Genomic DNA, 15,204 nt, shown 5'->3' with positions numbered 1-15,204 from the left:
CTTTTCCTTTTAAAAACTAAAATTGAAAATTGGGGAGGGGGTCGACTTAAGTGTCCCTAGAGGCTTCTAGAGGCGTAACCGCTAGTTATTATACAAATAAAGAAGTTATTTGTCCGTTCAAATCTCGCTAACCACTACTAAGCCGATTAAGATTTAGGATGTTTTCTTTTCTGATTTAATTCCCAGGATGGTGTTAGGCTATTTTCTATGAAATCCCCCTTCGAATACAGATACCTTAGATGCTAGGGGTGCAACCATTAGTTACTATTTATAATTTATATGGCATTATAATATGTATGATCAATCTAGGTGTAATCTATCTAATATGTGTGTGTGTGTGTGTGTTAGTGTGTGTTACTGTGTGTGGGGCGCTTACTCCGAGAAAAAGATATACTATGATCGAAAATTACTAAGGGCCTTCTCAATAGTTACTAACAATTCTCTTTGACAGTCGTGCAGTTCTTTTCATTTGGGATATGTTAAATATTATTATTCATTATTAACACAAAATTATTATTAGTGATTTTATCAAATAAAGGTTTGTTTCTACATATTTTCTAACTTTTCTTTATTATAAGTAGCGCAGCTTTTCTTTGGTTTGACTTTATGTCTGTCCGTCCATACTTTAACCAGTTTGATGGCTTAAAGCGTAGGGTACTTCTTATAGAATTGTAATTGGTTGGTTCTAAACTAGTAGTGTCCAAACTTTTTAATCAATGATTGATTCAAAAAATAATTTTGTTTATTTTCATTGGATATGTATATCAAGTTATCGTCCTGTGTCTTATCCCCCAGAATATATCTGAGAACGTGTCAAAATGACTTCAATTATTATATTAAAAAATTTGAAATTAATTTATCAATATAACAGATTTATTATATGATTATATACAAAGAAAATTCTGTAATTAATGCAGACCGACTGACTTAAGTAAAAACATACTTACGGACAGACTGATATAAAAAGAGATAGACAAGGCAGACATGTAGACAGACTGACGGATAGACAAAAAGATAGACAGACAGACATATAAATAAAAAGATATTGTATGACTTTTTAATCATAAATTGTTCCGATTTATAGCGTTTAAATATATAAAAATATGCAAACTTTTTTTGCTAGAGAAGGAACAGTTTTGTTTATCGTCTATTGTCCTATCACTGGGCCTTAATGTCTTTAAGTTCTCTAAAAAAGATAGGTTGTGATAATTTGTTGTTAAGAAATCAAAAAAAATATCATTTGTTAGGAAATCTCTCTGCATGTCCTATAAGATCTCGAAAACCGGTGGACGGATCGATCCTCAGTTATAAGGGGCTTTATTATTGTAAGGTGTTAGGCTATATGATTAGAGGGTTCACAATTTTCGATAAATGTCCACAATTTTTTGGGGGGAGGAGGGCATACTCACTCCTTGATAAGGATAGATATATGACAATTTTATAGTAGTTGCGCTTCTAAATTGATTTGAATAGTACAATCAGTTAAAACCTTGTAATTGTACTAATAGTCTCGGCATCATGAGAGAGCTTGAATTTTTATCAAATAAAGAGACTCGTGGCTCGTAGCTTTTAAGGAACTTTTACTCTTCTAAACTAACCCAAGCTAAATGAAGTTTCTTCAATACTTTTTTCTTCTTATGTTTGGGGGGAGGGGGGGTTCCAATACAGCTATTTAAGGGATATTTTTCACTGATTTGTTCACAGTAAATGATCACAGAGAACGGTTTTGTTAAAGTTAAAGTAATTATATGCATTTTACTTATCATCCAGAGAAACTTTCCCTCCAAGTGTTAGTGGACCACACACAACCCCTTCCTTTTAATAATGAAAGTCAAGTGAAAGGACTGGAAATTCACTTTACATCCCCACTAAAATCTACTAGAAATGGCGGAAGTGGTAATATATATTTATCGTATCATCTTATACAACTTTCCGCGGATAATAAATTTTTAAAGATAATACAATTTATTCCAGCTTTGTTAGCCCCGATAGGCCGAAGTCCTAGGCTAACAAAACTGGTATAAATATTATGATTATTACATGGGATACAGGATTTTTTAGTATGGCTCAGAACCGGTTCTAATCCAGTGGATATTGATTGGTTTCGAAGCCATATTGGAATAAACTTACATAAGCCTTTAACAGTTAGGGAGTTGAATCCATTTTTATAGAAGCAGAATTATAATCTATGATTATGGTTTGGACCCTCTAAAACTGTAATCTACCTTTCCACTTTCCCCTCTCTTGGTGAAGATATCTTCAACGCCGATACGATTTTTGAAATGTAAGATTCTACTTTCCCTTCTCTTGGTGAAGATATCTTCAACGCCGATACGATTTTTGAAATGTAAGATTCCACTTTCCCCTCTCTTGGTGAAGATATCTTCAACGCCGATACGATTTTTGAAATTTAAGATTCCACTTTTGCCTCTCTTGGTGAAGATATCTTCAACAAGAGAGACAAAAGTGGAATCTTATATTTCAAAAATCGTATCGGCGTTGAAGATATCTTCACCAAGAGAGGGGAAAGTGGAAGGCTAGATTATAGTTTTAGAGGATCCAAACCATAATCATAGATTATATTTCTGCTTCTATAAAAATGGATTCAACTCCCTAACTGTTTAACATCCTTTTATCCACCTTATTGTTGATAAATAAACCTTTAAAATTAAAGTACTTCCCTGCAACTATTGCTACTTTTTTTCTTTAGGCAACCCATTTGTTTATTTAATAGAATATCTAAAAATTTTAATAGTAGAGTCCACTTTTTGGAAAGTTGAACACATTTTATTTTACCTTCTTTAAAAAAAACTTAATCGAAACTCCAATTAAATATAGCCAGGAATGCTTAAAAAAATTTTAAATGATAAATTATGTTCGTAAGCCTTTCCTAATTTTTATAATATTTCCGAATTCCCTAGGAAGTCAAAATTGTGTAAACATCTTACAAAAATAAATATTCAAAATATTTTAGGGTAAAGTTAGGGAATAAACAGTACAGTTTTTATATGCGTAGCTCATCTACAATGTTATCTATCTTTTATTCTCCCCTTCAGAACACGATCATACATTAAGCCAATTACAGCACACTAATCTTTACAGTATTCGAATCGCTTTTGGTCTCGCAAATTTTGAGAAATATTTTTAATGCAAACTGTCAAAAAAAAAGAATCATTTTTTTTTTTTTTTTTTTTCTTCAAAATTAAAAACCCTTGACCGTGGCTCAACACGTAGCGCATTCGCTCGTCGTCGTGAAGGTTCGAATCTCGGTCCGACACCGCGTCAAAACTAAAGACGTTAAAAATGGTTCCCACTGCTACTATGTCAAATGCGCGACGTAAATAGTTAGAGTGGGGGGAATGCCTCGGCCCAAAACAGGCGCAACTCGTTACCATGCACAGTTAGGACTTCTCAGACAAAGGTCGTGCATCACAGAGAGTTGGTTGTCTGTAATGTACTGTACTACGGGTATGAGGTGAAGGACCAAGAGTCTGGCCTTGAGTTGACAAGTTGACTGTTCAGTCCATGTGCAACTCACCCAAACGACATTAGCATTAGCATTCTTTAAAATTAATATCAGAGGGGTTTTGTGGATGCATCTCAAATGATATTTGTAAAAAATATTCATCCAAATGTACTTTGATATTGCACATAATCAAATAAACATTTTATTTCAGAAAAGCTTTATTTTATAAATATTTCAAACAAATTCAAAGGTTCTGAAAATATGATTGGTTTAACCAAAATGTATTAGAGGTATTTTTAGTTTAAGCAAAGATCTGATATTTAGACATTTTAAAATTTTATATCTCTGTAATGTGCGGGTTATAATTTACGTGTGCGTTCTTTTGTGCTTCCCGGGAATATGTGTTTCAATTTTTGCGTCTTTAAAAATATTTTTCCCCTTTGGTTATCAGCTACGAAAAATACACATTTTAAAGCAAACTAGTGGGTCTGTCTCAAGAGTACCAATACCTACCAACCTATCACCAATTTTTTAAAGAAGAAAGAATATTTTTGGGGAGGAAGATTTTTCTTTTCCCGGTACATAAATCCAAATATTGTCCTCTCCCCCTCATCCAAATAGCCTTAATCCTTTACTGCAGGTAATTTGTCACTTATATGCAGGATAATTAGCCAAATTGTTAACTTGTTGTTGCTGCGCTACTTTTGAATACAATTGTTTTCGTATCAGTTTGTAAAACCACAAGAACAATTGATTGTCAATTAAAATCTGGACAATTTTGCCAAATACTAAATAAATAAAATATAAATCAGAGAAAATCCCTTTTCTGTCTAGTTGACCATCAATAACCCCCTCACAAGGGCGTACAAGCCTTCTTATTTGGGGAGGTCAATTTTTTTAAAAGGGGGGATAATTTGTATTTGGGGGGGTTAAATGGTGCGCGAAGCGCGCCAAAATTTTTTTTCCCCCCTCAAACTAAATGGGAGGGGTAAAACCCTCCCATAATCTGTTATGGGGTAGGGGAGGTTATTCTCTCCTAAAAATAATAAACCCAGGGTAACATTTTTTGGGGAGGTAATTTAATAATGTAAAAGTCTTGGTTGGTTTTTAAAAATTAGATGTTTCCAAAATTTTCATTCTATAATTTTAATCTACAGAAGTAGTGATTTTGTTTATAATGATTTGAAATGTTCATTAATTTTCGTCAATTGTCTTATCCCTTAAATTAACTAATAATTAAAAATCCAATGACCTCCTCCTTTTGGGTATCAAAGAGTTAGTCTGTCCAGCAGTGCTAGAGGAAGGTGGGTTAATTGGTCCATTCATAGGTTAAAGGGATAATGCCAAATATTTCTTCAGATTGCTGTAGGCTTCTCTTTAATTTTTAACAATAAAATTATTATTAAAATATGTAAGATTTATGTGTGTTTGATAAACTTCACCCAGGTCCTGGACATGTTTTAAACTATTTTATTGCTGAACCCTGAAAATAACAAAAATGCATCCAGAAGCCAATAATTTTGAAAAAAAAAATTTAATTAAATTTTCTACCAGTTTTTTCTGTATCTATATGCCCAATGGCATCATGTTTTGAAAAAAAAAACCTGTTGAATTTGATTGACAGAAAAGTTGGTGGCAAATTTTGATTGATATTTGATATAATTGTAATTTTTTCACATTTACAAATGTATTATTTTTTCTGATATATTTTTTATTGCATATTTGCGTGTTACAACCTTGTTTCATAAGTAATGGTTTTCTTAATGATGATAATATACATCATGCATCAAAACATAATAAAACAAGGATGACAACATAAAGTATTCCGCTTAAGGACATACTTAGACATTTAGGACTTTATTACAGAGATGCTTCGCTTGAAGTATTGTACCTTGTTGTCCTAGGAACCATTGTTAAAAAAATCGAATGAATAGGATAATTATATCATACAAAAAAATGTTGTTAAGAAATATGTATCAGCATGATTTAAATAGACTGACTTTCTGGTAACTATTATAGAGTTACTACGCTTTCTAATCGTACCCAACTGTTACAGAAATGCAAAGTTTAAAATCATAGGACAATTCTAACATACTTAAATTAACGATACGAGATAATCGTTACTTACAAACGGACATACAGACAATTTATGAAATCTAAAAAGCTTACTGCCCCTTATAAATCTTACCCCATGTAACGACCAGAAAATTTGTATTTTCATGTTCTTAGGCATAGAAAACATTACAAATTAAATTGGAAAAAGCTTAGATACGCGAAATTTATAATATTGGACAGACCAATAAACTATCATCCTATTATTTTATGCGTGGATAAATCATATATAAACTGCTAGAAAGTATGATACTTTCATTCAAAATGTCTATATATTATCTAGAACTGAATCCCTCCCCTTTTATTAGGTCTTTTTAACAAATTTTTTTTAATTTAAACCCTTTTCCACCAATTGACTTTTAATGCCTTCCAATGGTTTCCAATGTTTTATTTTCTTTATCAATGTCATGATTTATTGTATAGACATGTTGATATAATAACAGCACCTTAGATCACCTGGATACCCTCTTTTTTTGTTGTTGTAAAATTTTCAGGGATCCTAAGGGACGAGACAATGGAAAATAAATAGATATAAAATATACATCCACAGTGTTGATAAACAAGATTGCCCCCTCTGTAGATTAAAAATATCGGTTGAAAAGTTTAAACAAACATTGAATATAGCACCCAAAGTTTATTAACCAATGAGCTTTTCATGGCTCTAGAACTCTTTAGGAACTAGTGAAATTAAGAGTTCATTGTACCCGCCTTCTCTGAAAATTCTATAATGATTGAATTAAATTTAACAGCCCAATAAAATTTGATTCTTTTGTTTGTTATTTTCAAATCAAGTTTTCGTATATTTTTGTTAATCAATGATAAAAAATGCTCCTACTTATTTTAATATTATGATATTCAAATATAATGATAAATTTTTTTTCTGGATAAAGTATGGTACTAGAATGAATGAAGCAATACTAATAATGGATGGATAATAGATAAACAAAAACAAGGATGATAACATCCATAAGAAGCGAGGCTCTGATATTCAAATGTATAAAGAATAGCCAAACAGATGGTAGAGAAAAAAGTGTAACAGACATACAGGCGGATTTATTGAGTTGTAGAGTATGGATAGCCAGTAAATTATAAACTGATTTTCATAAAAAAATAACAACCGTATATTTCAAATAGCATATGTGAAAATAACTATTCCTCTTAAACATAGCTGACAGACGGACGGATATACAATATACATACACACGGACATACTGACATTTCGAATTATAGAGAAGCTTTGGCATTAAGAACATAATTTAGCCTGTATATTTGTATAAGCGTAGCTACTCTTTATAATTTACAATTTGTCTGTCTGTCCTTCAATTATATGAACACACTTATGTGGTGATTAGAATCTTATATTCATTTTTTGAATCCAGGTAATATTTTTATAACAAATTAAGATTTATGATTTGTTCTTCAGTACACACATCTGCAATATGGTAAAATTAGAAATATCTTATTTTAAATCTTATATGACTATCAACTTCATTAGTACATTTAACATCCCAAATTTAAAGGAATTTCATATAAGACTTAAATATTATTCTGTTTCTTTAATACCATATTTCTTGTTTGATTTGTTAAGCTTTTCTTTTACAGATAATATTATCCCTTTTTTTCATCTGAATCAGTTTTTTTTTGTGTATGTGTGTCAGTATCAATACAATCAATACAAAGTATATCATAATCATATGCTTTATATTTACTGTAAAAACTAAAAAGTTTCATTGCGGAGAATTTTCATAAGAGCTTAGCTCAATAAATCCAAATGTATGACAGTAAATTGCACCAAAAGAAAAAATGACTTTCTTAGCTGCCATTAATGATCGATGTATAAAATTTCTTGTGAATACTCCTCTGACCGACGAGTATTTAATTAATATAGTCATGATGTAATGTTACATCTGTAGTAAGTCTTACAATAAATAGAATCTAGGTTTTATGTTAATACAATATCAGCATAGAATTAGATTATGAACAATCCTTATATCTCTGACATGTAAGTATATAAGAATGTAAGATGAATACTGGCTGATGAAAAAATAATCTACATACAAAATAATCTAGGCCAATGAAGAAGGTTTATAATAAATAACCAAGCTACTCTACAATTCATTATGTTTACATAGATTGGAGTTTTTGAGGCTTGGTTACTTAGTTTTCGATAGGAATATAGCTTAAGGTACAAATACGCTTTTAAAAAAGAAATAGAAAGATATTGAGATAATAATTACTTATTTTTTATCAAATTAATACAATTAATTTTCAATGTAGTGCTTTAAAAAAATGTGTTCAAAAAATTTCGGCTCATTCCACTAGAAAACATTTACTATTATTATTTAGATGTTTTAGATCGTGTAGGGAATACAAAGTAAGATCTCATTACAACAACTTTAAAGTTAGACTGTTTACTGCAAAATGGCTGTCCACGTTTTCGCGAAAAAAAAACTGATACAACTTTGTCTTATAACATCTTTAATAGTCTTTATTCGCACTTTAATGCATTTGTAGTCGTTTACAAACCCCCTGAAATTTTTGCCGCAAGCAGTTTTGAAAAAAAAACATTTACTGATAAAAACCTTCCTTTTTATCTTTTACATGATCCCATTTTTATATCGATCCCAGAAAAAAACAGTTGTACATTTTTTGTTTGTTTTGCAGAAGATGAAACAAATTATTTGCTGTTATGTCATTATTAGAAAACTGTTATATGATACATATTAGGAAGAACTGCCTTCTTATTTCAAGGTTTCATATCACTGTGCACGCCACTGTTGTAGATGTAAATATCAAAATTAATTCATTGTCTTCGTTGCTTAAATATCTTATCAATTAACATAATGGCTTGTCGATAATATGCAGGGATCATAATCAGATAATGAACGAAAAATTTATATCCATCCCCAATAAATGTTGATATAAATTATTGGTTTAAAAGTTTGGACACTATTGGTCTGGAACCACATTATGAAAATTCTAAAAAAAGTACCCAAAGATAAGGTGGTTATTAAACTTTGGATACCAGTATAATATTCAGTTCAATTTCTCCTCTCACCCTGATAATATGTAAGCTGGAAACATTTTACAAAAAAAAGTGTTTTTATCGACATAAATCATTAAAAATAAAGATTTCCAATATAATTTGTTACTATCTTAACAAACTTACTTTATCTTTCATACTGTACTTATATATTGACAACCAAACCCTTGTTACAGAGTAGCTATGCTACTAATGATATGAATTAAGACGTAACCGTGCTTTGATTTTCCATGCCGTCAACCAATGAATTACATTTTGATACATTATTTCCGTTTATTTATACTTACAATATTTTAAACTGATTACAGCTGCTCCTTAACTAAAATGCTTTTTTTACAAACATAAGATTATAGTAACATTTTCATTATTAGGTTAGCGATAAATAAAAATATTCGTTTTTGGACTTTTTCATGGTTAAAAGCGAAGCTTTTCTTTATTTGGAGTCATTTCGGATAGCTCTGATTGTTACTTTAGATATGGTGGAATTGACCTATCGATTTCTAACTTTCCTTGACGATTCTTGTAACAATTAGGTTTACTTTAGAATATGAATCAATTCTAAAATCATTACAAGAAAGTTCTTAGGTCAATTTTAAACCTGTAATTTTTAGGGCTTTTCACATCACTTCTTGTATTTTGATATTGTGATCCTTGGGACACTTCTAACTGTGTAATCAGTTGAGCTTCCCTATTATGGATGTTGTCATCCTTGTTTTTGGTTGAAAAGCAGTATTTGCACAATTCATATATAATTCCAGTTTCATGTAAAGTAGCTACTAAATAATGATACTTGTAAAAGATCGTCTGTCCGTAAGTTGCTCACAATGGTAAGTCGGTCTGTATGCAAATGCAAGTCATTTTCGTATTCTTTTGATTAATTTTCACACACACAAACCCTCACCCCCCCCCCCCACACACAGAAATACACACACACACACTCTTCATACAACCTTACACACACGCATTCTTAATAGAGCTAAATTATGAAAGCAAAAGCAGAGATTTTATAGCCATGACTATCTTTAATAGTAAGATTTATTGTCTCCATTTCATGGAAGCTTCACGTAGGTCAATCTGTGGTTAAATTTTAGACTGAATATTTTGGATGGTACTAAGCTATTTTGCTTTCCTTTCTTTACTCTTTTAAATACAAAGCCCCTAGATGCAGGGAGTGCAGCCGCTAGTATTTAAATACAATATTAACGCTTATAACTCTCATCAACTCATGGTTGATAACGTTTCTATTGTTGCTTCGTAACCTTTACATTTTACTTCTACGTAATGCCTTGACACGAAAACAGTAAAAGTGTCTAACTATGACGTCAGAAAAAATTAACAATTAACCAATGAGAAGCCAGTATTCACAATGGTAAAATATATAGCGGCCTCTCATTGGTTAATTGTTATTTTTTTCTGACGTCATAGTTAGACACTTTTACTGTTTTCCTTGACACAAAGTAGAGCACATATAATTTATTATGTATAAACAAAGGTCGTGCAATCAAGAGGTTGCAATGCAAAAAGCGTCTTGTCGCTATGATTACTTTGCTTACTATTATTTTGAAATAATAATAACACCAATAAAATTTAACAGGTCAATCTAATTTTACTCTAATAACTTTATAAACAATCATTCATTATTTTTATATTTTCTACACAAAATATTTAACAATCTAATAATTCAAAGTAAATAAATTAAAGTATAAAATAATTCCAATTAAATTCTTCCTTATGAAATAGCTTGAAACCTGCCTGGGACCTTTACTACGCCTTTCTTTAAATTTTAGATTTATTGGTAAGATGGTTTTTGAAATCTTACTGGAAATATATACATATTTCCAACTACCTTTTGAATAAAAAACGTTATACATTATTTTTGTACACTTTTAAACGAACTTTGAAATATTTTTTGCTTGATTTACTTCCCATAACCTTCAATTATATATCTGTGTTAACAAAATTATAACTTTATATTAATTTAATCATCTTTTAATATCTCTATTTTAATTAAATTGTCAAAACTGTTTAAAATAACTTTTGGATAAGAAGAAAGGATAATAATATCCATGAGAAGTTGAAAAAAAAAGAAATAGGAAAATTAAATATGAAGATTATAAATAATACAAAGTAGAACGATGTCTGTCTCTCTGTCTGTCTGTTTGTCTGTACCGAAGGATCTCGCTAACCCCCAAAAAATGAAAAATACCCTCCCTTCCAAATTTTTTTTTAAAACTAAAATTAAAATAGTGGGATCGACTTACCCCCTCCCTCCCCCCCCCAAAAAAAAATAAAAAATCCCCCACCCAAAATGAAAAAAAAAATTCTTTTGAATTTAAAATACGAAAATTTGGTTGATCAAACCTCTTGGGGCAAAGCCCCTAAAGGTTAGGGGCAAAGCCGCTAGTATTGATAAATATTATCAACATTTACAATACATAAGGAGAACTTTGGCTGATCATTTAAACTCCATACGGATAACATTTACATGAGTATTACATATTATTGTAACTTTTAACAGTTAAGAGGTTAAAACCATTTTTATAAAAGCAAAAATATAATCTATGATTACGGTTTTGACCCTTCTTAATGATATCATCATGACCGATGAGATTTTTGTAATCTACCATTCAATTTTGGCCTCTCTGGATAATAATATCATGAAGGCCGATACGGTTTCTGTAACGTATCTTTTTTTATGGGGATTGACTTACAGACATTATTGTGGGCTATAAAGCTATTATAGAAAATACCAGACTTTCAAAAAAAAAAGAAAAAAAAACATAAGTAATAAAATATATGTAGATTAGACAATTTTCTCTGTCGGAAAAATGGCAGGTAATACAATTTTCCTTGTTCTGGTTTGCTTATATCTGTTTTTTTTTACACAATACAATGATTCACACCTTCAATTATGATAAGCAAATTTACCCCTTTTCTGGATTAATATTATTGGTGAAAATGTTTGGTCACTGCTAGATTTTACCAACCAATAAAGATTTATAAAAGTTTACATAATTTTTAAGGTAACAAATAAGAAAGCGTGATATTGAAACCTTGGGTACCAGAATGATTTACAGCCTAATGTCCCCACCCTCTCTTTTTAAACCAAAATGATTAAAGGTTTAAATTTTTATAGATTTATATTGCGGCTGAGAAAATAAGCTTTAGTATTTCTTTATTTATAGAATGTGAATCAGTAAAATTAGTTTTTTTTATAATATACCTCTAATCAACAAGTGGACCCCCCTTAATTTCAATCACTCCAAGTACATTTTACGATGACTTAAATGCTAAGCTAACAAAATTTCTAACCAATGATGGACGTACGAACAGCATGTTGGGTAACAACTATCGAGTAGAAACGTTCTCTCATTTGTTGTCTTTAAAACTTTATGCATTTTTTTCTTATCTTGCATTTTTGGGATTCCTAACTTTGCCACCAATAACTTTCTTCTGCAGATGGGTATTTTTCATCTTAAATATGGGGGTTAAATATGCTCTATTAGAATTAAAGGGGTAATGCCAGTAAATTAATCATTTTCTTACCTTTACATAGAACAGAACTTTTTAGTTTGACAACTTTTTACGTCCATTAGTTCATACAATGCAGAGAAGAAGTAAATCATTGGGTATAGTCCCTTTCGTGACAACGCCTCTTAAGGGGCTTTTCGTCGTATTTTCACAGTAGCTTTCGCTAGGTTAATTTAGGTTATGTTAGGTTATGTGATTCCATACAATTTTAAATGCAAAGCCATGTCAATGACTGAACCATACAAACTGAACCTGGATAATCTCCGGAGGACGGGATTAGATTTTATTTTGTGTACCTCAGAACCAAATCTTGCCAATACACTGTTGCCAAACGTCCTACAGACAACAAAATCTTTAATTGCAACACCTTTGTCTTGAAGTCTTTAATGTTCATGGTAATGATTTGCGCTTGTTTTGGGCCAAGGAATCCCCCCTACTCTTATTAATGATGTCGTGTACCTTACATAGCGGCAGTAGAATCCATCTACATAATACGACTCAAGTTATGACTCGTTGTTGGACCGAGATTCGAACTTATTGCTTGCCCGACTACGAGCGAATGCGCTAAATGCTATGTCATTATCGCTTTTTTTGTGTAAATACCTAATTTTGTTGAACATTTTTAATGAAAACGAACTCAGAATTTGTAAAAATAAACAAATGAAGGAGGGGGAAACTTTGCGGTTCCACTGAACTAAATATTCTATTTCGAAAAACTCTATTTTGAGTAGAACATACTTAAAAATGATTCATCTCTAGAATTTAGCAAGAATAAAAGTAGATTCATAAGTAGCGAAGCAAAACACAACAATACACTTTAAAGTTACTAATGGCACAAAGTGTAAAAATTAAGGATGTATTAACAGACAAAGTGAATTAAACTGTAGATGTTCAGTGATCATTAAAAACAGAAGAAAAAGAAGGAGAGACAATGAGATTAGAAATAATAGAAAATCACAAAACCTTTATATTTAAAGATATGTTTGTTGCATGACCAACAGACCAACGGATCAAGTGAGTCATATTCTATACACACTTTGGTATGAAAAGTATTCTTAAATATGGGATAATATATTCTTATTTTAACATTAATGTTTCTGAAGTACAGTCGTATATATTTCAAATTATATAATGGCTTCAAGCATCAGGGTTAGGTAGCTGGGTACCAACCGCCTGTAAGCCGCAGAAAAAATAACGTTTTATGACATTTAATAATTAGCTGGGTTTAGAAACTTGTTCCTTTTATGGAAATCCGTTCTTACAGGAAAATTTCTTATGATACTATACTGGTTTACATTTGGCGGTTTACGTGCGGTTGCCGAGCCTTGATGCACATTACACATACTAAATTTTATTACAAGTTTAATTATCTTGAATTTTAAACAAACAAATGAATTAACAAATAACATGAGTAAGAAAAAAATGGAAATTTCCATGCAATTTATGTTGGACCGGTTATGTTATTTTTTTTATGATACATCTTATCTAATTGAAACTAAATGGATGGTTAATTTCTGTATTGTAATTTCTAAAAAAATAGCTGCTTGTAAAGGATTGCGTGTAAACTGAAATATTTTCACCCCTTCATCATTTTTGACACCTCGACTTTTGTAAGGGGGGTGTAGAAATTGAAGCCAAAAAGACGAGGAGTTGGGGGGGGGGGGGGCTGATTAAACACCCTTTTAAATACCTATCATCCCTAATTTAGACTATTAATTAAACTACCACTCAATTTTATAAAGCTGTTCTAATAACGACAATTATCTTTTAATTAGTTGGAAGTAGGAATGATTATTTTTTTGTATGTTGAGGGTTATTCTGAAATCGAAGGGAAAATGTTTGAAAATTTGTAAGCGTGAAATGAAAAGTAATAATCTGAGTAATCAAAATCAAAGAAAAAACAAGGATGGTAAAAGCAAATCTTAACAAATCAAATAATCGGCCAAACGAACATTATCAAATGTCACGGCTCTTAATTTTAATAATAAAAAACGGAATATTGCAGGAAAGGATTAACAATTGATATCCTATTAAATAAAGTAGTGAGTTTTTTTGTTGTTATCCCTTTAAGGTCTCACTAACCACCGAATGAGTTTTCCACTTTAAGGAAGCTCCATTTCAAGGATTTAAGGATATTCTATTTCAATTTTCAAATTAAAGTCTCTGGATAGCTTAAGGCTATTTCGCTACCCAATTCTTATTAAACTTCTTTAAGCCCCTCCTCGGAAATTGCTGCTTCTGTTTATGTAATTTTATTTGCTAAATCAAACAAAAAAAGATGATTCATATTTTTAAATGTTTGTATTTTTTAAAGCATAGAGCAATTAAAATTTGAAAATAGGCTAGAGTTTTTATTTACAAGGATGACAGATTTCAAAAAGGCGAAGCTCTTGAATCCGAACGAAAATTTTGGATTTAATTAAAGAGTAGTAATTCTCCAACAACAGCAACTTACAAAAATGAAAGAATATAAAAAAATTTCAAAAATGTATACTTTAATTAATGGAGTAGCTATGCTGCCTAAAAAATCGCTGATAAGTTATAAACTTCATATGTTAGTATTTTTTTGCATAATTAACCCATTTTTTATTATTTTCTCTTCAGCAATGAAAGAGATTATGCATCTAAAGAAAAAACTTATTTTCCACTGATTAAAAATATATTGATCTAAAGTCTCTATTGATCTAACTTTACAAAAGCATGGTGAAATTGATATTACTAAAGAAGTTATTAGCAATATTGAAATATAGATAGATAGATAGATAGATACAAATATGTTTTCTTAATTTGCAATATTTCGTACCCGGACAGCGTTTAGCAACGCTTTAGGCTAGGTTAAGGAAAGGTGATGAAATATTTTTGATGAATCTAACCTTTTCAAATATCAAAAAGATATGAATCTGTTTTCATATTTTGCTCATTATTTTGGTATTTTTCTTTTAGTCAACATACAATAATCTGTTATTTACATCTATGTTACAAATTAGAACGATTTCTATCTGTTTTTCGTTTTGGTCTAAACTTGTTTTTTTTTTTTTTTTGGGGGGGGGGG

This window comes from Acartia tonsa, chromosome 13 (assembly GCF_053477335.1).
Source record: "Acartia tonsa isolate MP-2025a chromosome 13, ASM5347733v1, whole genome shotgun sequence".
In the NCBI taxonomy this organism is placed as follows: Eukaryota; Metazoa; Arthropoda; class Copepoda; order Calanoida; family Acartiidae; genus Acartia; species Acartia tonsa.
This window is presented reverse-complemented; position numbering follows the sequence as displayed.